Genomic DNA, 22,516 nt, shown 5'->3' with positions numbered 1-22,516 from the left:
GTTTGTAGAAATTCCACTAAGAGGTGGCTCATTTTATTAATTGACCATAATTAAAAAATTCCTAAGTATAACTTAGGAAAAATTGTTAATTAATAGTAATTAATTGAGAAAGGTGAGAATTCTCTAGAAAATCACACAGATCGACTTGCAGATGATATCAACCATCAATTAAGTTTTAATCGTGGTCGTTGGAGTCCCAACTGGAGATTATAAGAAGAGGTCGATGGGTAGATGGAGAACACACAAGTTCAAATTCTCAATTTCCTAGGCAAGTCGAATTCTCAGTACTAGGAATGAGTCAACAATGGAGGTTGAGCCAATGGGTGAATAGAAGGTGGCAAGAGAGGTCAGCAGTATCCATGAGTCAAATTGAGGGAGTGTGAGTATGCCTAGAGGGTTTGTGCAATGACTGTGTAGGCAATAGAAACAATGCAGTTCGATCTAGATGGATGGGTAGTCAATTTAGTAGCTGGGAGTCGAGATTTTGATCATAAGGGCCAGTGAATGAGTTCCAGAGCTAGAGAGAAGCAAAGCTGCATATTTTAGGAGTTTCAAAAGGCAGTAGTAGCAAGGCCTAGCTAGAAGTTGGGATTTTGATCATAAGGGCCAGTGAATCAATTCCAGAGCCAAAGAGAAGCAAAACTGCATATATTAGGAGTTTTCAAAGGCAGTAGTAGCAAGTCTTGCACAAGCACTATGCAGAAGCTGACAGAGGAAAGAGCGAATTGCTGAGGGGCCAGTTTCTAGAGCTGAAATCAACTATAGGGTGAGGAAAAATCTTCACAATAATTTTTCATGTTGATTCTCTCAGAATTTGGCATCCAAATTATTGTATTCAAATTTTCTTCTGCAAATAATAATATAAACCCTCATATGCTGCAACCAATTTTCCCACATTGGGTTTTTCCAAGGACTTTTCTCCAAAAATAATAATGTCATTTTGACATGTGTGTGTGCTAGCATTTATCTGTTTCCAACACTTTTATTTTCCATGGTATTTTATTTGTGAATATTGCAGTGTGATTAATTCATTGTTGTCGTAGCAATGAACTGCATAATTAATTTTTCTGTTAGAAAAATTAATTCCAGTTGCTACAATAGTTGAAATTTTCACACTAACTGGGTAGGTCGTGTTACCGCTCAAACTAGCAAAGGACCTAAAGGGGCAAATGCTAAACCAAGGGAAACAAATGGAGACATAGCCCACTATCACCTCAACTAAGGCTCCCTACTATTTATGGGCTTTCACAGATGGGAGGAGAACCGATATATATGGAGTCACAAATGAAGAATAAATCAACAAGTGGATATAGAGTGACCCAAATAATCCATTTCCAGAATAGGTTGAAGAATATATCTCGCTTTCTTTCTAAGCAAGGTACAATGTATTCTAGGAGAAGGATGGGAGGATTTGAGGGTTAGGTTTAGGGAATATGATTTGTGAAAGAGTTTCCCAATCCCTAAAATCCTTATTGAAATTGGTATCCTAGATGGTTCTTGAAGATTTGTCTTTTCAAAGGAATGGGACCACACGGGGCCAAGTGGACCAAGCCTAGGTTAGGAGGTAAGAGTTTAGCAACCAATTGCCCAGACAAGGAGGGGGAAAGGATCAAATAAAGGATTTTCACTTAAAGGTGTTGAATTGATCCTACGAGGCACTAGCTTTAGGAATACCAGGGAAAAGTTTAATCTCGGAGCTAGGGCTTCGCTTTTCTCACAATGCCACTGTCAGAATGGCTTCAAAATTGAAGGAGGAATTGAGGAGACACTAACATAGGGTAGGCTAAGAGTTCAAACTTTTTTTAGGGCTATTTTGTCGGGAAAATGATGCCCTAGGTGACCCAACTTGGCTAGACCTAGGAAAAGGTGAAAAAGAATTGATTTTGGGTGACTATCCCTTGGTAGATCAGTGCCTTATTCTTGGGAGAATGGATTCTAGGATAAATATGAATGAGGACATTGTTTCTTAGTCAAGGAGGCCTTAAGACTACCTCACTAGCCTCGTAGGGTAAGGGAAGAAACCTTACAACTTTTATACTTTGACTTGCAAAATGTGATGGCTTATCAAGATGAATTCGTTGATAGAATTATCCCAAGAAAATTTCATTCAAATTACATGTCGCATACATTGTGAGATGTTATATAGAGACAATTCCACAATTTAAGCAGTAAATGCATGCATCAATTAGCCCTAAAAATAGCGAAAATCCCAATCCAATGTATATGACAAAGTAAAACATGAATAGAATTAAAATCATGTACTTACCTGTAATAGAACATATCCAAACATCCACAATTTGACAATAGAGAAGCTCCAAGATAAGATAAACCAAATCCAAACATCAAAATTCATCCATAAAGCTTCAGTTCATCCTCCAATAAAAAGTGTGAAATTCTTAAGAGAGAGAAGAGATCAAATCCAAAGTGATGATGAGAAAATGAACACATCTCACTTGTATTTATACACTAATGGGGAGTTCGAATTAGTCTCCTTGGCCTACATAAGCCCCAAAAATAAAATAATGTGCTAATAATCTAACTTTTGGTGACAAGGACACCAAACTAGCTCACAAATGAAAGAATAAGCCTCTTAATAGGCTAGATGATGAATAATACATGTCGTAGGGCCCTCCAAGAGGCATGATGAGGTCCATAGGTGCCATATTGAAGAATAGGACCTCAAAAGTAATGGCCAAGGGGTTGGCCCCTTGTTCTCCAAACAATAAACCTATGGTGCTCCCAGTGGGTGTGGGGGCATAATAATAACCTCATAGGTCTCCAAATGAGTTGAAGATGCATGTAGATCATCTGCAAGGGCTCTGATAATGGTGTAGGTGATGCCACATCATCCTACAGGTCCTGGGTCAACTTCCAAGTGTATGGTACATCTGTGGGGCTGGCTGGGCAAAGGTGCACCGGGTGCATCTTCCTTGTCCAATAGGTGAATCTCGAGCAATCTCTAAACATCCTTGGGGATCCATGGAGTATTGTTTACTATTGTGGAGGCACATGGCTCTCAACACACACCCTACTTGTTATAATTTAGCCCTCTGGAGGATTAGGACCCCGTATAGGGAGAGAAACCCAAGATGGAGACCATTTGCAATCATTCATAAGATCCAATACGTCCCCTATCCTTTCAACACCAGTCATTAGAGAAATCGAATAAATGAGATTACCAACCATGGACCACAGGTGGGGACTTCATAATGGCATGCCCTTCCTAATGGGCTTTGGGATGTGCCAAGGTCTCCTACACTCCAAATGGGGTTAACCAAGTATCCTATTAGGTGTTTTCTAGTTCTAAAAGGGGTAATATGTTCAAGGTACCTCCTTCAAAAGGAGGTGGCATGTGACAGATAGGTGAATGAAGTAGGGGATGAAAATGGGCAGCCCTGGGCCACATGTTGGGTACAAGCGTAGCTAATAAAAGGGAAGCCAACACTTGGGTTTATAATGTATAGGAAGAGAAATCGTGGTACATGAGGTGCATGGCTTGAAGTTTAAAACATTGGCGAATCTCACTAATCCATAATATGCAAATTATAAATGTTTATTGATATATTTGGTCTCTCTATAATGTTGGCGATTTTTAAGGTAAAATAATTTTATATTCTAAAATTTGGGCGAATCGTCTTTTATAAAATTGGAAATTGGCGAATCTTTTGAAAAATCATGGAAAATTAGCCCACTGGGCGAACATTCTAAAATTTTCCATGATGAGGTGCCTCGGCCTTGATTTTTCCACCCTTTTTTATATGTCTTTTTCGTTTTTATGATTTTATTTGATTAACTGCTCGAGGCTCAAGGGGTAAGAGCATGATGCATAAGATATAGCAATGAATACCCCCTTTTAAGGTAGGTAAGTTCATTTCCCACCAGGGGTTGGGACAATCATGGGTTCCTATATGATGAAGGAGGCTCATAGAACATGTAGGAACCAGGGTGATGACCATGATGATGGGGTAGAGCTCATGTATTGGCTCTTTCCCACATGCTAAATGTGTTTGTCTGAACCATCTTTTGCATTTTGTGGTACATTTTCCTAATTAACATGGCCAAATATGCTTTTATCTTTCTTTTATCTACATCAACCTCCAGGGCATCGTTTCATGCCTGCCCCAAAGTGTGTGCAAGGGGAAGGGGTGAGCCAACCCTATGTGGACCTAGTGAAGGAATGTGGACTCAAGTGGGAGAAATTATGAATGGTGTAATAATGAGTGGAAATGTGGTAATATAAGCAGATATGGGAGTGGGACTACGGAACCAAAATCAAGGTTTCCCGTGAAATACCATCCCTAAATCCAAATGATCAGTAAAAGAGATCCCACGAGACTAGAATTCAAGGTTAATATCCAAAAGGGGTCTAGGGGACAAGAGCACAGACGTAGCCCATTCTTTCCACCGAATCCCCCCATTAATCCATGCCCAGAAGTGTCCATGATAAGAAAACTACAATACTCAATTACCAAATGACAAGGCATACCTTTAGGTTTGGGAGGCTCAACTTCAAGCATATGATCATGGCATATGGGCGAGGGACCACATGGCTAGCTTAGGTGACAGAGAAATGGCACAATCAGCTAGTTGGTGGCTGCAAGTGGATGCTAGTTGTCGGTTGAGGACTATCTTGGAGAAAAAAATTATCTTAGGGATATCACCCACAAAATGGTGGGTAACATCTGGCTCCAATTGGGACGTGATCTCTTGAGGAAGTGGACGAAGCTACTCAAATGGGAGGCCATGAGAACTCCAACAATCTCTTGGTTATCATATACTTGTCACCTGCACATATAATATATGAAAAACATGGGGCAACATGATTGTGCGACATCTCATGATCACACATGCGAAATGTTAGGCCATAAAATCAACATAAAATAAAATATGCAAACATGCATCTATCTACCATGAGAAATATCAGATGACGTTAATTATAACGCAAAAATCATCACGAAATGCATCCTACTCTACCATGCATATGATATAAGCTCAAGTCTCAAGGAAAGAGGTGATACGACTTAATTTGACTGGATCAGGCCAAAGTTGGTCATTAAGTTTTGCAATGTAGTAATAATCATCCCCAACCTTTCCATGAATCCTAACAGGTATGGGATCTCTATCAACCAAGACTAAATCCCCACCCTTATATTATTTCTTTGGTTTCCACATTTTACTTGTTTTATAGATTGGCCACTTGAGGATACAAACTTCTTGAGTCAAGGGAATAGGAGAAGGCTTCTCGATTTCACATGTTTCATAGTAAGGTTCAGGCTTGATCACTTGAGGTAAGTAGGTAGGTTCCCTATAAAGGATAAAAAGGGTGCCATCAAATTGCATAATAGTGGCATATGATAAATCCATTTCAACATGCCCCCCATTTCCTAGATAATAGCATCCCCCACAGATAAGGAATATCAATGAAAATAACATCCATGAGGGATATATCACGATTCTTAGCTAAATAAACCGTAAGGTTCTTGATGATACCTTCCACTTCCACATGTTTGGAATTAAAACCACACACCTTCTTGTATGGTTGAGTGATGTTGGGACCCAATTGTTTCATAAATGTCAAAGGCATGATATTTACGAAAGCCCCTGAGTCTAACATAAAATTGTGTAAGAAGAGGTCATTAATAGCCAAAGTAAGCAAGAAGGGCTCATGTCTAAGGTTTCGGTCAAGAATATGAATGTTTTGCTATTCTTCACGTAGTTCTTCTTCTTAAATTCCAAGGGACTTCTTAATTTGTTGTTGTTGCTCGGGAAGCTTAACAATCTGCTTCAAAGGAACGGGTATAGTCATTCTCCCCATGGCAACCCCTATGTCGATCTCAAGTTTAACCTCTTTCCCTTTTTCCTTCTTCTTGATGTATTCTTTCCTTGGAGGATCCTTTTTCAGATTGGATTTAGTTGGGGGATCCTTCTTGGGAGGAATTTCAGGGATAAATTCTTTAGAAGGGGCTTGCTAAGGTGATGGACCTTTGTCAAATGGTTTCTTAAGAGTTGAGGGGTCTTTTCCCTTTTCTTTTCATGAATATTGGACCCCTTTGAATATTCCCTGGCTATCAGAGTTAAGAATGGATTCTTCCTTTTCCTCTTTAAGGGTGACATTACTAATGGGAGGATGTGTATACGACCCCCTAACAAAATGTTAAAGATGTTAGATTCCACAAGGTTGCCCTGCTCATGTTCATCCTCGCTCTCTTCTCCTTCACTTTCCTCATCCTCAAATGAAGAGTCTGGCTCAACAACACTAGTTGGAGCCAAAGTGTTTGGAATTTGAGAAGAGCTTGGCCTATCTTCTTCATTTTTCTTTTTGGGAAAATGCTTTCGTTTAGGGATATAACTAGATTTTTGGGCCCTTTCTATGGCGGTGATTTTGTTCATGATAACCCTATCACGTGCATTTTCTTCTTCAGTGAACTTTTCCATCCTTTTGAGGATGGCAAGGAGAGTTTCCTCATGTTGATCTTTGTATTTCTCCTTCTTAACTTCAGATTTAGCTCTATGGTGGCCATTGATATCAATCTTTGAGATTTGTATGTTCTCATCAACTTCCATTGCTATCTCTTTAGCTTCAGCCAAAGTGGAAGGTTTCTTATCCCTTAACACATAGGTGAAATGGACACCCACCGCCTTATGAATTTATCAAGGATATTGGCTTCAGATGGCTTCAAATGATCAGATATATCTTTGACTACCCTATCAAAATTTTGAATGAATTTTCACACATCCTCCTTTCCGTTGGTTATTTGGTAGAATTTTTCGATATTAAAGGTCCCTTGGGCATTGCATGACCACCTTTTCATGAATAGGTCTTCAAATTCATTGGTGTATTGTATGCATGCAGGGGGGAGGCTAAGGTACCAATCTCTTTCTTGTCCCTCAAGGGATAAAGCAAAAAGCATCAGGAGTCTATCTTCATCATAGATCATTCTAGGGGACAACGTTCCAATAGAATTCTTCAATAAAACCATGGGCAGTCCAAGTAGCATCCCCTTTGAATTTGGGTAACCATCGGTTATATTTTTCAGGTAATGGTTTGGGATCATCACTCAATTTCAAAGGGGAAAAGACACTAACCAAGTGTCTTTCACTCTTGGTCATCTTAGGTTGATCTTGTTTTGGGTCAATGTTAGAACTAGATAGAATCTTTGGGGATGGATCAATGACCTGCTTCCTCTCGACAACAACGCCAAAATGTTACCGCTCAAACTAGCAGGGGACCTAAAAGGGATCCCTAAAGGAGCAAATGCTAGACCAAGGGAAGAAAATGGAGACTTAGCCCATTGTCACCTCAGCTAAGCCTTCTTGTTATTTACGAACTTTCATCGATGGGAGGAGACCCAGTATATATGGATTAAAAAATGAAGGATAAATCAACAAGTGGATATAAAGCGACCCAAATAATTTTTTTAAATAATAATTATATATTTTAAAATTTTAAAATAAAAATTTTTAAAGGTATAAAATATTTTTAAATAATAATTATATATTTTTAAATTTTAAATTAAAAAAAAAAAAAAGTTTAAAAAAAAATTAATATAATAATTATTTCAAAAAAATTGTTTTTAAAAAAATTGATAAAAAATATTTTAAATTTTATTTTTTTTTAAATAATTTTTTAAAATTAAAAATTTTAATTCGTTTAAAAAAACTTTACATTTTTTTTAATGATTTTTTTTTTTAAATAAGAAAAAAAAAATTGTTTAAAAAAAAAGTTAATAATAATAATTCTTTTTTAATAAAAAAAATTGTTTATATATATATATATATGTGTGGGTTTTTGGGTTTTTTTAATTAATTTTCATATTTTTTTGGGTTTTTTTTTTTATAATTTGAGTTAATTTTTGTTTTTTAATATTAATTTTACTAGTTTTTTAATTTTTTTCGTTATTTTTTTATTTTTTTTTTAGTTTTTGTTAATGTTTTTTTTTTCAATCTCTCTCTCTCTCTCTCTCTCTCTCTCTCTCTCTCTCTCTCTCTATATATATATATATATATATATATATATATATATATATATATATATATATATATATATATATTCCAAATTCTTTTATGGTTTATTAGATAAATTTTTTTAACATTTTTTTCTTCTTTTTTTTTGTCCTTTTTATATATTTTTTTTAAGTAATCAATATTTTAATCTTAATTTTATTAGTTTTTAATTTTTTTATTAATTTTTTATTTTTTAAAATCTTGTTTGTTTTTAATTTTAATTTTTAATTTCTTAATTTTTCTTAATTTTTTTTCTTACTTAATTTTTAGTTTATTTTAAATGTTATTTTTTCTTTTATATATATATATATATATATATATATATATATATATATATATATCTTTTTTTTCTTTTCTTTTCTATATTTTTTTTTTATTGTTTAGAGGATTTTATTTTATTTTATTTTATTCCATTTTTTTTAAATATTTTTCTAACTATTTATTTGTTTATATATATGTATCTTTAATTTTGGTTTTTTTTTAACATTTTTTATGATTGATTGATTTTTTTTTTTTTTATTAGTATATATTTTAATTTATGTTTTGTTATGTTTTATAACTTTTTTTGTTTTGTGTGTTTTTTTTTTTGATGTTTTCATTATTTTTTTTAAATTTTATTGTTTTTGGGGGTCATGATAAAAATATTTTACGCCATTATTTTGAAATATTGAAATTTTACTTTTGAAAAAAAAAAAGTGTTTTTCCACCGTTAACACTTTTCGTTTTGAGGTGTTTTTTGGACAATTTTTGCACAAAAATTTGGTTTTCACCGCCATTTTTAGAACATGTTGAAAATTTACCCAAGAAAAAAAAAGGTGTTGTTCCAGCATCAACACTTTTCGTTTTTAACACTATTTTTGATGTTTTTTCAAGGTTTTTTGGCCAGAGTTCCCGTTTTGAGTTTATAGTTCCTGTTTCAAAGTTTACATTGTTGAATTTTGGCGGAGGCTAATTACGCACATTATTCATATAGAAATGCATAATCTTATCTATCCCAGGAATTACTATGACCCGCCTGGTCAAACCTTCATAAGCTAAGGTTAAGACCCCTTCCTTTAACCTTCATGTGGAAACATTTCATTAGACTTTCCATAGTCTAACCCTTCATCAATATTTCTATTGGAACTTTATAACTCAACCTTTAATCATTTATGGCAACCATGGTTAATCCTTTAACCGTGCATATTAACCAAACCCATTCTATAAGCCAACTCCTCCTTTATCGCAAAACCTTTCAACTCAATAGATCATGCCTTCAGAACTCCTAACTTGTGATATGTGATTGCCTTTCCCCACTGTTGATTTCATTCATCAGATCAATGGCTCTCGCAATATCGCAACACATCAACATGTGCTTCCATCGCCTTTCGCAAGCGACGTGCGACAACACAACTGGACATCAAATATATCTAAAGCAGCGCCTATAACCTCTTCGGGTCTGCCTTTTCCAATTTCTTTTCGCTTCAATATCCGTTGTCAATCTCACCCTTGATCCAACGGTTGTACTTCTTCCCGATCAACAGACTTTCTGGATGCTTTATAACCGTTGATCAAGATCTGCTTGATCCGACGGTCCACAATGATATCGGGTGGACCATTTACACGACACTTAACGCCTTTTCAAACCCGATGAGAATTATAAGTCCTCAATCTATAAAAGTTTGGGTCTACCCTTATAGTTAAAGCTTGATCTCTTTACGGCCCGATATTCGTTGGATGACGAGGCTCTTAAATCCTACGATCTGAGGCCCTTTAACTAGCACACAAGTTATCAATCAGCTTAATCCCGCAGTTGACTATAATGTAAACATTGACTTTGGTGATCGACGGTCAAGATTTACTACGGGACTTCAACTATAATCAAAGGAATTTGTTCTTTCCTACCCCCGCTACTCTTTACTTTGGGTTTGTGTCGTTTCTTCAATGTCCTTCTGTGGACTCGGCTTTCTTCAGGGTTCTAGCCCTTCGTTGTTCTGCCACAACTCTCTCCTTAACTTAATTCCACTCACGCCTTTATGCTCTTTCACCTTCACTGTAACACTAAAGGCTCTCTTTTGTATTGTCCATGTGTACAAAGCTGTAACACAAGTTCTATGGTTCTCTCCTCGAACCTCTTGTTGACTAACAATTCTACCCAACACTCCTTTTGCTGGAACTGTTATCTCTAAGAAAACTCTACCCACAATCGCAACTGTGGAGATGCCTCAACAACTTCTACCCAACCGCAGTTGGAAGTTGTTCTGTTACGCTTCTTTGTATTTCATCTCTGTTCTGCATCTGCAACATAAGTTACATAGAATCACTCTAGCCACACACAGATTATAATTCAATTACACAATACACATTGTACAAACTCTTAATCAAGTTGTTTGTATTAATAAATGAGTATTTACACGAGAGTCTCTCTCCCTAGCCTGATTTTCTGGTCAGTGGCCTTTCTTCTCTTGCTCGTAGGCTTACAGTCTGACTGACTGACTCTTCTAACTACTCTCTAACTACTAACTAACTAAATTTCTCTCGCCTTTTAGGCTTACCTTTATACAAAAAGGTTCTGTTGAACTAATTCTAGTTCAGATCCTTAATTTGTTGAATTAACTCCTGAAATTCTTTTAAATCCACTTTTAACTCCTACTTATCCCTAAGAGTCCTCTCTAGTTCCTTGAATCATGAGACTTATAAGAGTTACAACTGATTTCCAACTCTCTCATCATCATTAATCACTCATGTTCTCCTACACTTGAGACCAATTACAAATATCCTCACACTTATCTAATTAATTCATATTCTAATCACTCAAAACATTAATGGTTACATACATAGGAATCCAACTTCCTTGAAAACACAAGACCCCTAAGTTAACTAGACTATGATGAAATTGTTGAGCTGAATGCTCCTACATCAGACTCCCAAGGTTAAAATAATCATGATCTCCTAATCATGTGCTTTTGTCCTTTGTCTCCCTGGATCCCATACTTTGTTCTGTAATTTTCCTTTGGTTGTTGATGTTGTTTGTTGTTGATCTCCAGGTTTCCACACTTTATGTTGCTTTTCTTCATTAGCTATGCTTTCATAGTCTGTTGCTGTCTTTCTCTTTCTGCTGCTCCTTGGTCTTCTTACTTTGTTTTCTTTTGAGGCACCTTCATCATCAATCTTCTTATTCTTTCAATCTCTATGTCCAATTTATCCTTTGACTGATAATTACTTTGCCAATTGTTGTTGTACTCTGTCCACTCATCTTCAAACTGTTGTTTACTGTCTTCTCTTTGAAGTTGTTGGATCCTTACTACCGCCCTTTCATCCTTACCCTCTTGTTTCTATCCAAACAACCTCTATTCAATATTTGTAAATTTACTTTCAAAAAGTAAATTGTTCTCCAATTTCCCTCATACTTGATTTCCCTCAAATACATCACTATGTTGTTCATCAGTTCCAACATATTTTCCTTCTTCTTCCTTGACAATCCTCAATAATTGTCCTTCACTTTCTTGACTGATTCTAACAATCAGTTTAACTTCTTCAAGCATAGTATCTTCATGCTTTTCTTTTTCCTCATCAACATGTCTGTCCTGGGAACTTCTAGTCTTCTTCAGTTCTAAAGCTGACTCTTCAATTTGAAACATGTCTGTCTCATTTTCAACAAATCCTGTAATCATAAAACAAATATTAGAATTAAAAATATAAGGCCTCATTACCTTCTCCTTCTTTGGCAACACATCAATATGCTGCTCTGATTTCTCCTCCTCTATCAACACATCAGTATGCTGATTTTAATTCCCAAAAGAATTCATGAGACTGTCAGCTAGTCTCTCCTCCATACCATTTTTTTCAATGATCTCTATGTTTTTCCAACTCCCTTCTGTGCTAGACTCTTTCCTCTTCCTCTCTTGCATATCCTTTGCAATCTTCATCAGGGTCTTTCTTCCTTACTGGTGCTTTCAGCCATTTCTCTAGTAGCTCCAATTCTGTCTCCCATTCACTGATCCTTTGATGAGAGTTTAGTCCTTCTTTGTTGACTGCCTCAACAGTTTCCCTAGTTATCTCCACTGTGCCTATCATCATGATGGAATGATGATCCTTTACTATGTTCTCAGCTAACATAGTTTCTTCTTTAAATTTTCCTTTAATCTTCTGCTGGTTACCTTTTACTTCTAGATCTTAATCTATTCTGAAGACATCTTTAAAAGGTTTCTTTTCTCCTGCAATACCTGCAATCATACACAAACTATCAATTTTAAAAACATAAGACCTTGTGGTCTCACTTGATGTTTCAATCATCATATCTCCTTGCTATTCTGAATCCTTCATATGATTCATAATATCTTCCACAGATCTCCAGTTTTCATCTTCACCTAGAACTTCACCTTGTTCTGATCCACAAATGGAAACTTCCATTCTCTACTCAGCTTCTCTGAGTTCTTCCACTAGGTTCTTCACTTGTCTCTGCCATAGCCTTCTCTATAACTTAGACCATTTCACTGCCTTTTTCTTCAAGACCCAACCTAATCTCTGGCTTTCCTCCAATATCCTTTGTAATGCATCGAGTTGTTCTTTTAACTCTGCAATCTCCTTGTCACGTTCCTCTTGACTCAACCTCTTGCCATTTACCTTGGCATCCTACTTCTTCACTTTACTTCTACTATGGTCTTCCTTAGAACCTCTGTTATCTTTGTTATGACTATCAATAGTCATCTTCTCCATCTTCATGAGTTCCTCACTCACTTACTATGAGCTGCATTAAAGCCTCTGCAACAGCAATTCCTCCCTACTGCCACTTACCTCACCAAGCTTTCCTTTCTACTTGGTCTTTTGGCAAGCACTTGGTTCTCTATTCTATGGAACCTCTTTGAGCACTTCTCTCTACTCCTTTTAGGCTTCAACTCATATGCACCTTTTAAAAACACAACTGTCATCTTGTACTTCATTTACAAATGAAATACTAGGTTCTGACCACCTCTTCTTTCACTCAGAAAGTCTTATCAGCTTTCTTCATCCCTTAGCAATTATACCCACATCCTTTGTGGAATTGCCTTTGTGAGCTGCAACAATACCTCTACAGTAACAAAACTCCTTCTTGCTACACATGCCTCACTAAGCTTCTCTCCTTTGAGCTCAGTCTTTTAGCATTTCTCTGGTTCTTTCCTCTGGAACCAATTGAGCACTCCTTGCTCTAGGTTGCTACAATCTTCACACATTCCTTTGTTGTCACCTATGTATCAATGATATTCAAACCAAAAATCATTTCCAAGCTTTCAAAAGCTTGCTTCTCAACTTCCTTCTGAGAGCACTCTTATCCTCTCTGTTCAACCTTCAATTGGATTCTTCAAGTTCACTGCCACTACATGGCTTCACAAGCAGTTTCCATCCATTCTTCACATTTGAGTGAACCTCTGTTTTCCTCAAGAAAACAAACATCACTGTGTTTTCTTTATGCTTCTACATTCTCTTCTTAAGAGTATCACTTACTATCATCTTATCTCATCCCTTCTACTTATCAGATTCAAATAACTTGATCTCCTCTTTCTTTTGCAATCACACTTGTATTCTGCACAATTATGCTTTAATTAAAAATAGCTTTGATACCACTCTAACGCAGGGTAAAACCCGCATTACCCACAGTATGCATATATAAATGCATAATCTTATCTGTCCCAAGAATTATTATGACCCGCCTGGTCAAACCTTCATAAGCTAAGGTTAAGGCCCCTTCATTTAACCTTCATGCGGAAACATTTCATTAGACTTTCCATAGTCTAACCCTTCATCAATCTTTATATCAGAAATTTATAACTAAACCTTTCATCCTTTATGGCAACCTTGGTTAATCCTTTAACCATGCATATTAACCAAACCCATTCTATAAGACAACTCCTCCTTTATCATGAAACCTTTCAACTCAATAGATCATGCCTTTGGAACTCCCCACTTGCGATATGCGATTGCCTTTCCCCACCGTTGATTTCATTCATCAGATCAACAGCTCTCGCAATATTGCAACACATCAACTTGTGCTTCCATCGCCTTTCGCAAGCGACGTGTGACAACACAACTAGACTTCAAATATATTTAAAGCTGCGCCTATAACCTCTTTGGGTCTGCCTTTTCCAATTTCTTTTTGATTCAATCTCCACCGTCGATCTCACCCTCGATCCAACGGCTGTACTTCTTCCTGATCAACAGACTTTCCGATGCTTTATAACTGTTGATCGAGATCCGCTTGATCCAACGGTCTACAATGATATCGGGTGGACCATTTACACGACATTTAACACCTTTTCGGACCCGATGAGAATTATAAGTCCTCAATCTATAAAAGTTTGGGTCCGCCCTTACAGTTAACTCTCAATCTCTTTACGGCCCGATATCCATTGGATGACGAGGCTCTTAAATCCTACGATCTACAACCCTTCAACTAGCACACAGGTTATCAATTAGCTTAATCCCATAGTTGACTATGATGTAAGCATTGACTTTGGCGATCGACGGTCAGGATTTACTACGGGACTTCAACTATAATCAAAGGAATTTGTTCTTTCCTACCCCCACTACTCTTTACTTTGGGTTTGTGCCATTTATTCAATGTCCTTATATGGGCTCGGCTTTCTTCAAGGTTCCAATCCTTCGCTGTTCCACCACAACTCTCTCATTAACTTAATTCCACTCACACCTTTATGCTCTTTCACCTTCACTGTAACACTAAAGGCTCTCTTCTGTAGTGTCCATGTGTACAAAGTCGTAATGCAAGTTCTATGGTTCTCTCCTCAAACCTCTTGCTGAGTAATAATTCTACCCAACGCTCCTTTTGCTGGAACTGTTATCTCTAAGACAACTCTACCCACAATCACAACTGTGGAGCTGCCTCAACAACTTCTACCCAACCGCAGTTGGAAGTTTTTTGTTACACTTCTCTGTATTTCATCTCTGTTCTGCACCTGCAACATAAGTTACGCAGAATCACTCTAGCCACACACAGATTATAATTCAATTACACAGTACACATTATACAAACTCTGAATCGAGTTGTTTGTATTAATAAACGAGTATTTACATGAGAGTCCCTCTCCCTGGCCTGATTTTCTGATCAGTGGCCTTTCTTCTCTTGCCCATAGGCTTACAATCTGACTCACTAACTCTTCTAACTACTCTCTATCTACTCCTCTCTAACTACTGACTAACTAACTTGCTCTCGCCTTTTAGGCTTACCTTTATACAAAAAGGTTCTGTTGAACTAATTCTAGTTCAGATCCTTAATTTGTTGAACTAACTCCTGAAATTCTTCTAAATCCACTTTTAACTCCTACTTATCCCTAAGAGTCCTCTCTAGTTCCTCGAATCATGAGACCTATAAGAGTTACAATTGATTTCCAACTCTCTCATCATCATTAATCACTCATGTTCTCTTACACTTGAGACCATTTACAAATATCCTCACACTTACCTAATTAATTCCTATTCTAATCACTCAAAACATTAATGATTACATACATAGGAATCCAACTTCCTTGAAAACACAAGACCCCTAAGTTCACTAGACTATGATGAAATTGTTGAGCTGAATGCCCTCCTGCATCAAGTGACCACATGGGTGGCTCAGGTGACAGAGAAATGGAAGAATGAGCTAATTGATGGCTACAAGGGGCTAGTGCCTGTCATCTGAGGACCATCTTGAAAAAAAAAAAAAAAAATCTCCGAGGGATATCACCCGCAAAATGGTGGGTAACAAGTAGCATTGAAAATATAATAATAATTCTTAATCTGATTAGGAATAACAACCTTTGACAAAAAAAAACCTTTTTTGTGCGCGCTCTGCTCTGATCTGCGGCGTTGGGATTAGGTCTGCAGCCGCCGTCGAGCTTTGACGCTGCCATGAGCGGTCCTGGGGGTGGGGAGTCCGCTCCCACCCCACCATCATCTGCTGAAGACGCATTCCGTAGCCTATTAACTCAGAAAGGGAAGAAACGCCAGATCTCTGAAGTGCCGAAATTCATAAAAAAGCTCGAAGAAATACCAGAGATCGCACTTCCAGAGGAACAACCGATTAAGATCGCTCTTGCTCTGGCTGACAGAGGCCTGGTAGGGAAATTTATGGGTCACTGGCCTTCCACAAAAACCACGGACGATTGGATTCAGAGAAACTGGAGACCTCAGCTGAAAAATAACGTGATTTGTTATGCTGTTGGAAGAGGCTATTTCATTTTTGAATTTACCTCCAAAGAAGATTGTGATCTGGTGTTTAGAAACAGACCGTATTTTATGGGAAATCAGGGACTGCATCTTAACAAATGGAGCCCTGATATCGATCCCTCTGTCGATGTCCCTAAGGAGGCGTCGGTCTGGGTTCGTCTCCCTAACCTCCCGATACACTGCTGGAGCTATCAATCCCTGCAGAAGATTGCTAATGGGCTGGGTCGTTTCATTAACAAAGCTGATCACAACGGCCAATATACCTGCGCTAGAATCTGCGTGGAAGTCGATCTGGAAGCCGGTCTGCCAGAAGCGGTCAAACTTACAGTTGGAGAATGGCAGCATTACCAGAAGTTGGACTACGAGCAGTTGCCTTTCAAATGCCGAACCTGTCATGAGCATGGACACTTCCAGCGAAACTGCCCAAAAGCTCCAACAGGGAACACGGTTGAAGAAGAAGGATGGAAAGAAATTAAAAAGGGAAAGGCTATTCCAAAGCCACCGGGGCAGAATAACTCCGTACCATTGGGGAAGCCACAATCTAATACAAAGGCCACTGCTACTTCTAAAGATGGCTCCTCCTCAGGAGAAAAGGTGGATGTCATGGAGACCCAAGAGGAAACAGAAAATAAGTTGAAGCAAGTGAAAGAAACTGAAGTCGAATCAACTGTTCCACCAGTTGATGATTGTCAGAGGGGAAATGAAGGCAACGAAGAGCACATCAGTCTCGCCTCCGATTCTGAGGGAGAATCAGAAGAGAGAGATTCTGAAACTGATAACTCGCAAGTCACTCCTATCAAGACGACTAGGGGTCGGAAGTCCAAGAAGAAACAGAGAGAGGAAAAAACTTATCTAGATGTCCTCCAAGGCTCCCAAAAAACCCTCAAAGGAATGATGAATACCAGATCTGGGCGCAAGAGTAACAGGGCTCCAAAAGGAGCCTCAACCCCCCAAGTCAGTAAATAATGAAATACGTCTCCTGGAATTGCAGAGGTTTAGGTAGCAGGTTGAAAGAGGAAGCCTTGAAAGACATAGTGAGAATATACTCGCCTGAAATCCTCCTCATCCAGGAGACAAAGCTGGAGGATCTTCTTCTCCTCCAATCTAGTAAATTTTTTTGGCAAAAAGGTCATGGAAGAGCGGTTAGTGCAAGAGGCGCTTCTGGTGGAATAGCCACCTTTTGGAACAACGCCATATATGATCTTATTCAAGAAAAAAGTAGCCCCCATTGGCTCTTCACTCAGCTCCTCCACAAAGATTCTGGTCAACAAGTAAGTATGTTTAATCTTTATGCTCCGGTATTGCCAAGCGAGAAAAAAATTTGTTGGAATTCGCTTCAATCCTTTCTTTCAGAGAAAAATCCAGGAAATATCATTATTGCAGGTGACCTGAATGTCACCCTTGCTCTTGATGAGAAAAAGGGAGGCTCCATGGTCAGGGACCCTGCCAGAGAATGGGTTGAAGATATTATGCTAGGCTAGGATCTGGAGGATATTAAACTTTCTTCAGGGAAATACACCTGGTCCAACAAAAGATTAGCCCCCAATCACATTGCTTCCCGTTTGGACAGATTCCTTGTCCACTCTTCTTTCTTGACATGCGGTCTTATGGCCACTTCTAAAATTCTACCAAATCTCACTTCTGATCATAAGCCCATCCTCCTCGAGCTTTCCCTGGATGGTAATCTAGGCCCCATCCCTTTTCGTTTCAGTCCTCTGTGGATTCAGCAAGAAGGATTTCAAGAGGTGGTTTCTGAAGTCTGGAATAGGCCTATCCATGGTTCTCCATTCTTTGTGTGGGAAGAGAAAATCAAGGGCCTAAAAAGAAGTCTTAAGGAGTGGGCTAAAAGATTGAAAACCCCTTCTGCCAAAAGAAAAGAATCTATTAATAGTCTTGCTGCTCATCAATTAGCTATGGAGCACAGTCTTGTAACACAAAGTCTTCTCCAAAAAGAAGTCGAGCTACAAAAAGAGGTTCACAGATCTAGCAGGGAGGAGGAAGAATTCTGGAGACAGAAGTCTAGGAATCTATGGTTACAGTCCGGAGATAAAAACACCAGTTTCTTTCATAAGCAAGCCGAAGCTCGAAATCATTCCAAATCAGTTTCTGAGATACATTACCAAAACACTGTGGTTAAGGATTTCGATGGCATTAAGAGAGCTGCTTACTCCTTCTTCAAAGATCTTTATTCAGCTCCTGAAGAACCCCCTATTGATCCTCATGCCTACCCGATTGACTTAATTCCCAAATGCGTTCAGGAATCGGATAATGCTATGTTGACTGCTCTGATCAGTATGGACGAGCTTAAGAAAGTTCTGGATTGCATGGACCCTGATAAAGCCCCAGGCCCTGATGGGTTCTCTGTCAGGTTTCTCTTGACTTGCTGGTCAACAATAAAAAAAGATCTTTTGAGAATGGTCAGAAAGTCCCAGAATTGTGCAAAGCTGGGCGGTGGCATCAACTCGGCCTTTCTAGCCTTGATCCCAAAAGAGAAAGGCGCCACCGACTTCAGCAGATTTAGGCCCATTTCCTTGTGCAATTCCAGTTACAAGCTGGTCTCCAAAATAATTGCCAACAGGCTTAAGAATATATTGCCAGCCATCATTCCTGAAAATCAAGGCGGATTCATAAAAGGAAGAAAGATATTGGACAACATTGTGCTGGTGCAAGAAGCAGTTCATTCTAGCTGCCAAAGAAACGAGAAAGGTATGGTGATTAAGCTCGATCTGGCTAACGCATTTGATAGGGTGAGACATGAATTTTTGTTCATTGTGATGAAGAAGTTAGGCTTCTCAATAGCCTTCATAAACTGGGTGAATGCCTGTATTGCCTCGCCATGGATCGCGCCACTGGTCAATGGCCGTTCTACTGACTTCTTCCAAGCCTCTAGGGGCCTTAGACAAGGATGTCCTTTGTCTCCTCTCCTCTATGCTGTTCAGGCCTCGGTGCTCAGTTTCCAACTCGATCATAACCAGCAGATTCAAACCCTGCCTGGCCTCAGAACGACTCACAAGGTGAAAGACATTAATCATGCCCAGTTCGCCGACGACACCTTGCTGCTTGGAGGAGCCAGCATAATCTCTGCCAGATCCTTCAAGAAGGAGCTGGACATTTACAGGTTGTTCTCGGGCAGCAAAATTAACTATCGAAAATGTTCTATCTATGGCTGGAACTGCTCAATAAAGGAGCTGTCAGATATTGCAAGGCTTTTAGAAATGGATGGAATTCGAAATTGGGAGTCATTTAAATATCTAGGGATCCCAATCTTCAAATCCAAGCCCAAAGTTGCTCATTGGCTGCCACTGCTCGATAAGCTAAAGAACAGAATCCAAGCTTGGGGAGCCTCTTGGCTGAATAATGCAGGGAAACTCATCCTTATGAAATCGGTCCTTATAAGTATGCCTCTATATCAACACTCCGTTCTCCTTGCCCCCAAAACCTTTCTCAGTAAAATGGACAGTCTGTTGAGAAGATTCCTGTGGGAAGGTGGGAACAACAACGATAGAAGGCTCCATTTAGTGAATTGGGAGACTCTCAAGAGACCTCTTCTGGAAGGAGGCCTCCATCTGCGTAACTTGGCTGCTCAAAACCTTGCTTTGGGATCCAAGATCCTGTGGAATTTAGTCTCTGGAAATTCTAGCTGGAGTAAAAGAGTCATTTGGAAGAAATACTTCCAAGGGCAACGCCTGAGATGCTTGGATAAGCCCCCAAGATCTTTAAAAGGATCTCCGATCTTCAATCTTTGCAGCTCTGCTATGGAGCAATTCAGCCATTATCTCTACTGGATCCCTGGTAATGGGAGAAAAATCAAAATCTGGGAAGACTCGATTCTGGGTGATCAACCTTTGATTCAAGTGGAAGGTCTAGCAAATATCAAAGCTTGGCTTCAGTCCTGCAATTTGTACACTCTGTGGGATATATCTAACTGGAAGGATGATCCCGATAGACTCTGGGATTGTTGGAATCTGGGGGAGGTTCCCCTTATGTTGCAGGGGGAAGCTTCATTACTGTTAGATCTGCTTCAAGGCAAATCTCCCTCAAAGGCCACTTCTAAAGACAAAAGAGGCTGGGGCTCCCTATCAGGCTCTTACACTGCTTCCGAAGGTTATAAAAGAATGATGGTTGTCCCATATGCTCCTCCTGACCCAGCTCAATGGAAATTTATATGGGATTTCCCCTCTCTCCCCAAAATTGACTTCTTCTGTTGGACTGTTGCGCACCAAAGCATTCTTACCAGAGATAATTTGCGTAGACGAGGGATGGAAGGGCCTTCCAGGTGCCCTCTTTGCTTGTCTGATGAAGAAACTGCCAATCATCTGCTGTTGCTTTGCCCCTTTGCTCTGGTAGTCTGGAGGGGAGTTCTGATGTTAGGTCCAGCTAAACTTGACCTCCCAGACAGCATTCCTTCTCTGCTCCGAACTTGGGCCAGCTTATCTCCCTTTTGCCTTACAAAAAAAAGTCTTCTTAAAACAAGTTGGATGTGGATCCCTAAATTCATCTGCTGGAAGCTGTGGTTGGAGAGGAATAATAGAATTTTCAGAGGGGAAAGCTGCACTTCTACAAGAGTTATTTCTAAAATCAAAGCTTTGTTGGGCGAGGCTTTGGAAGCCAATACTTCCTCAAGGAACGAAATGAGTCTGGTCAAAGAGGAGGAGCATTGGCTTAAAGAACTGGTTCTGAATCTGAAGGAAAGGTCCATTCCTCCTGCATTGGCCCATGCCAACTGGGAGATTAGGCTAGAGGAACTGGAGTTTATCAAGTGGAGATCGGCCTTGGATGATCACTGTTTATTCTTCGATGGGGCCTCTAAAGGAAACCCTGGGGTTGTTGGCAGTGGTGGGGTTCTTCTGCGTCCTGGAGGTTCATCGGAATTGCGGTTCCATTGGGGTCTGGGCATCGAATCCAATAACAGAGTGGAGGCTCTCGCACTGTGGCAGGGGCTGAGTTTGGCGATTAATAGAAATATCCTCTCTCTCTCTCTGTCTTTGGAGATTCTAGACTTATCATCCAGGCGTTGACCTCTCATAAGACCTCCCATCAGGTTCATTTAGCCACTATTATCAAAAAAATCCGGCTCTTATTGCCCAAGTTCAGTAAAATCTCCTTCTTCCACATATTAAGGAATCTCAACTCTCAAGCTGATATGGAGGCCAATCTTGGCTCCCTCTGTAAACGGAGATCTCTGGTGGTCAATTCGATTGAATCCTCCTGTTCCATTCCTTAATGTTTCTGCTGATCGGACTTCCTTTCCTAATTGATCCTAGGGCTATCACTCTACTCCTCAATACCCTGCTCTTCGGGATCTCACCTCATTGTAATTTCAATCTATTTAAAACTGTGGTCTCAGGCCTGTTCTCATCTCCTGTGTGTCTTCCTTTCAATGGCCTCTGTTTCCTGTCGGTGGCCTATTTTACAAGCGTCCACAAAGAACCTTCAAGATGCCATTTCAGTTCCAGTATTGACTTTTACTCTGCTCTCAAATCTGAAGCCCATTTACATTATTATCACAGTTTCTCATCTCCGAAAGGCTGCAATCTCGACATGTATTTCTGTGCGAAGCAAAAATTGGGCCCTGCGCTGGAGCTTCTCCTCTACAGTAGCAGCATCTCCAAAGTAGACGCGGACCATCACTACTTTCCACCAATCAATTGCACCGTTGATCCTATGTATTGCACGAACATGAAATGCCCAGGGAAGTCTTCTGGCCCTTGTGCGATGCTTCGCCCATTGCCCTACAACACCTCACTCAGCTTTGAGGGACATTCTCCTGTCAAAATAGGCGAAGCGAGGCGAACCTTTCTCTGCTATCTGTCTTCTGGTTTCTTTGACAGCAATTCCAAACAGCTATCCACGAGAATCTATCTCTGTCATCGCTGTATTGTAAGAGCATGCGGCAACTAGTTTGCCGCCCTAAATAAAAATAACCGTTATTGTAAAAAAAAAACAAGTAGCATTGATATTAGAAAAAGCACCAGTGAGAGTGCATTTTTCCTAGGAGATTTCCTTGTATCTTGTTCAAGCATAAAGTAATCACCAATTTCTCTTTCAATAATTGAAACTGAATACATAACAATAATAGACTTTTGTACCAAAGTTCTCTGGATGAAACAAACTTTGCATGACATCAAAATGGAATATGATCAACCAATTGTCATTTTCTACGGCAACTGTAGTGCAGTCAATATTTCAAAAAATCATGTCATGCACTAAAAAGCAAAGCATATTTCAATCAAGTACCATTTCCTCAAAGAATAAGTCATTGAGAAAAATTTCAAGATGGAATATTTTGGCACCGAAGAACAATTTGTTGACATATATACCAAGCCTATTC

The 22,516-nt window shown here is 39.1% G+C and overlaps 1 protein-coding gene across 1 annotated transcript in view; it reads left to right on the top strand.

Annotated features, from left to right (window-relative positions):
• Positions 1-22,516, top strand: part of LOC149227111 (putative LRR receptor-like serine/threonine-protein kinase At1g53430) — a 242,850-nt gene that overhangs the window by 206,199 nt on the left and 14,135 nt on the right. The window lies entirely within an intron of this gene.

Source organism: Pinus tabuliformis, chromosome J, assembly GCF_031772625.1.
Source record: "Pinus tabuliformis cultivar Carrire ecotype Pingquan chromosome J, CPIR1, whole genome shotgun sequence".
NCBI lineage: Eukaryota > Viridiplantae > Streptophyta > Pinopsida > Pinales > Pinaceae > Pinus > Pinus tabuliformis.
Note: the sequence above shows the minus strand (reverse complement) of the source record. Positions and strands in the feature narration are given on the sequence as shown.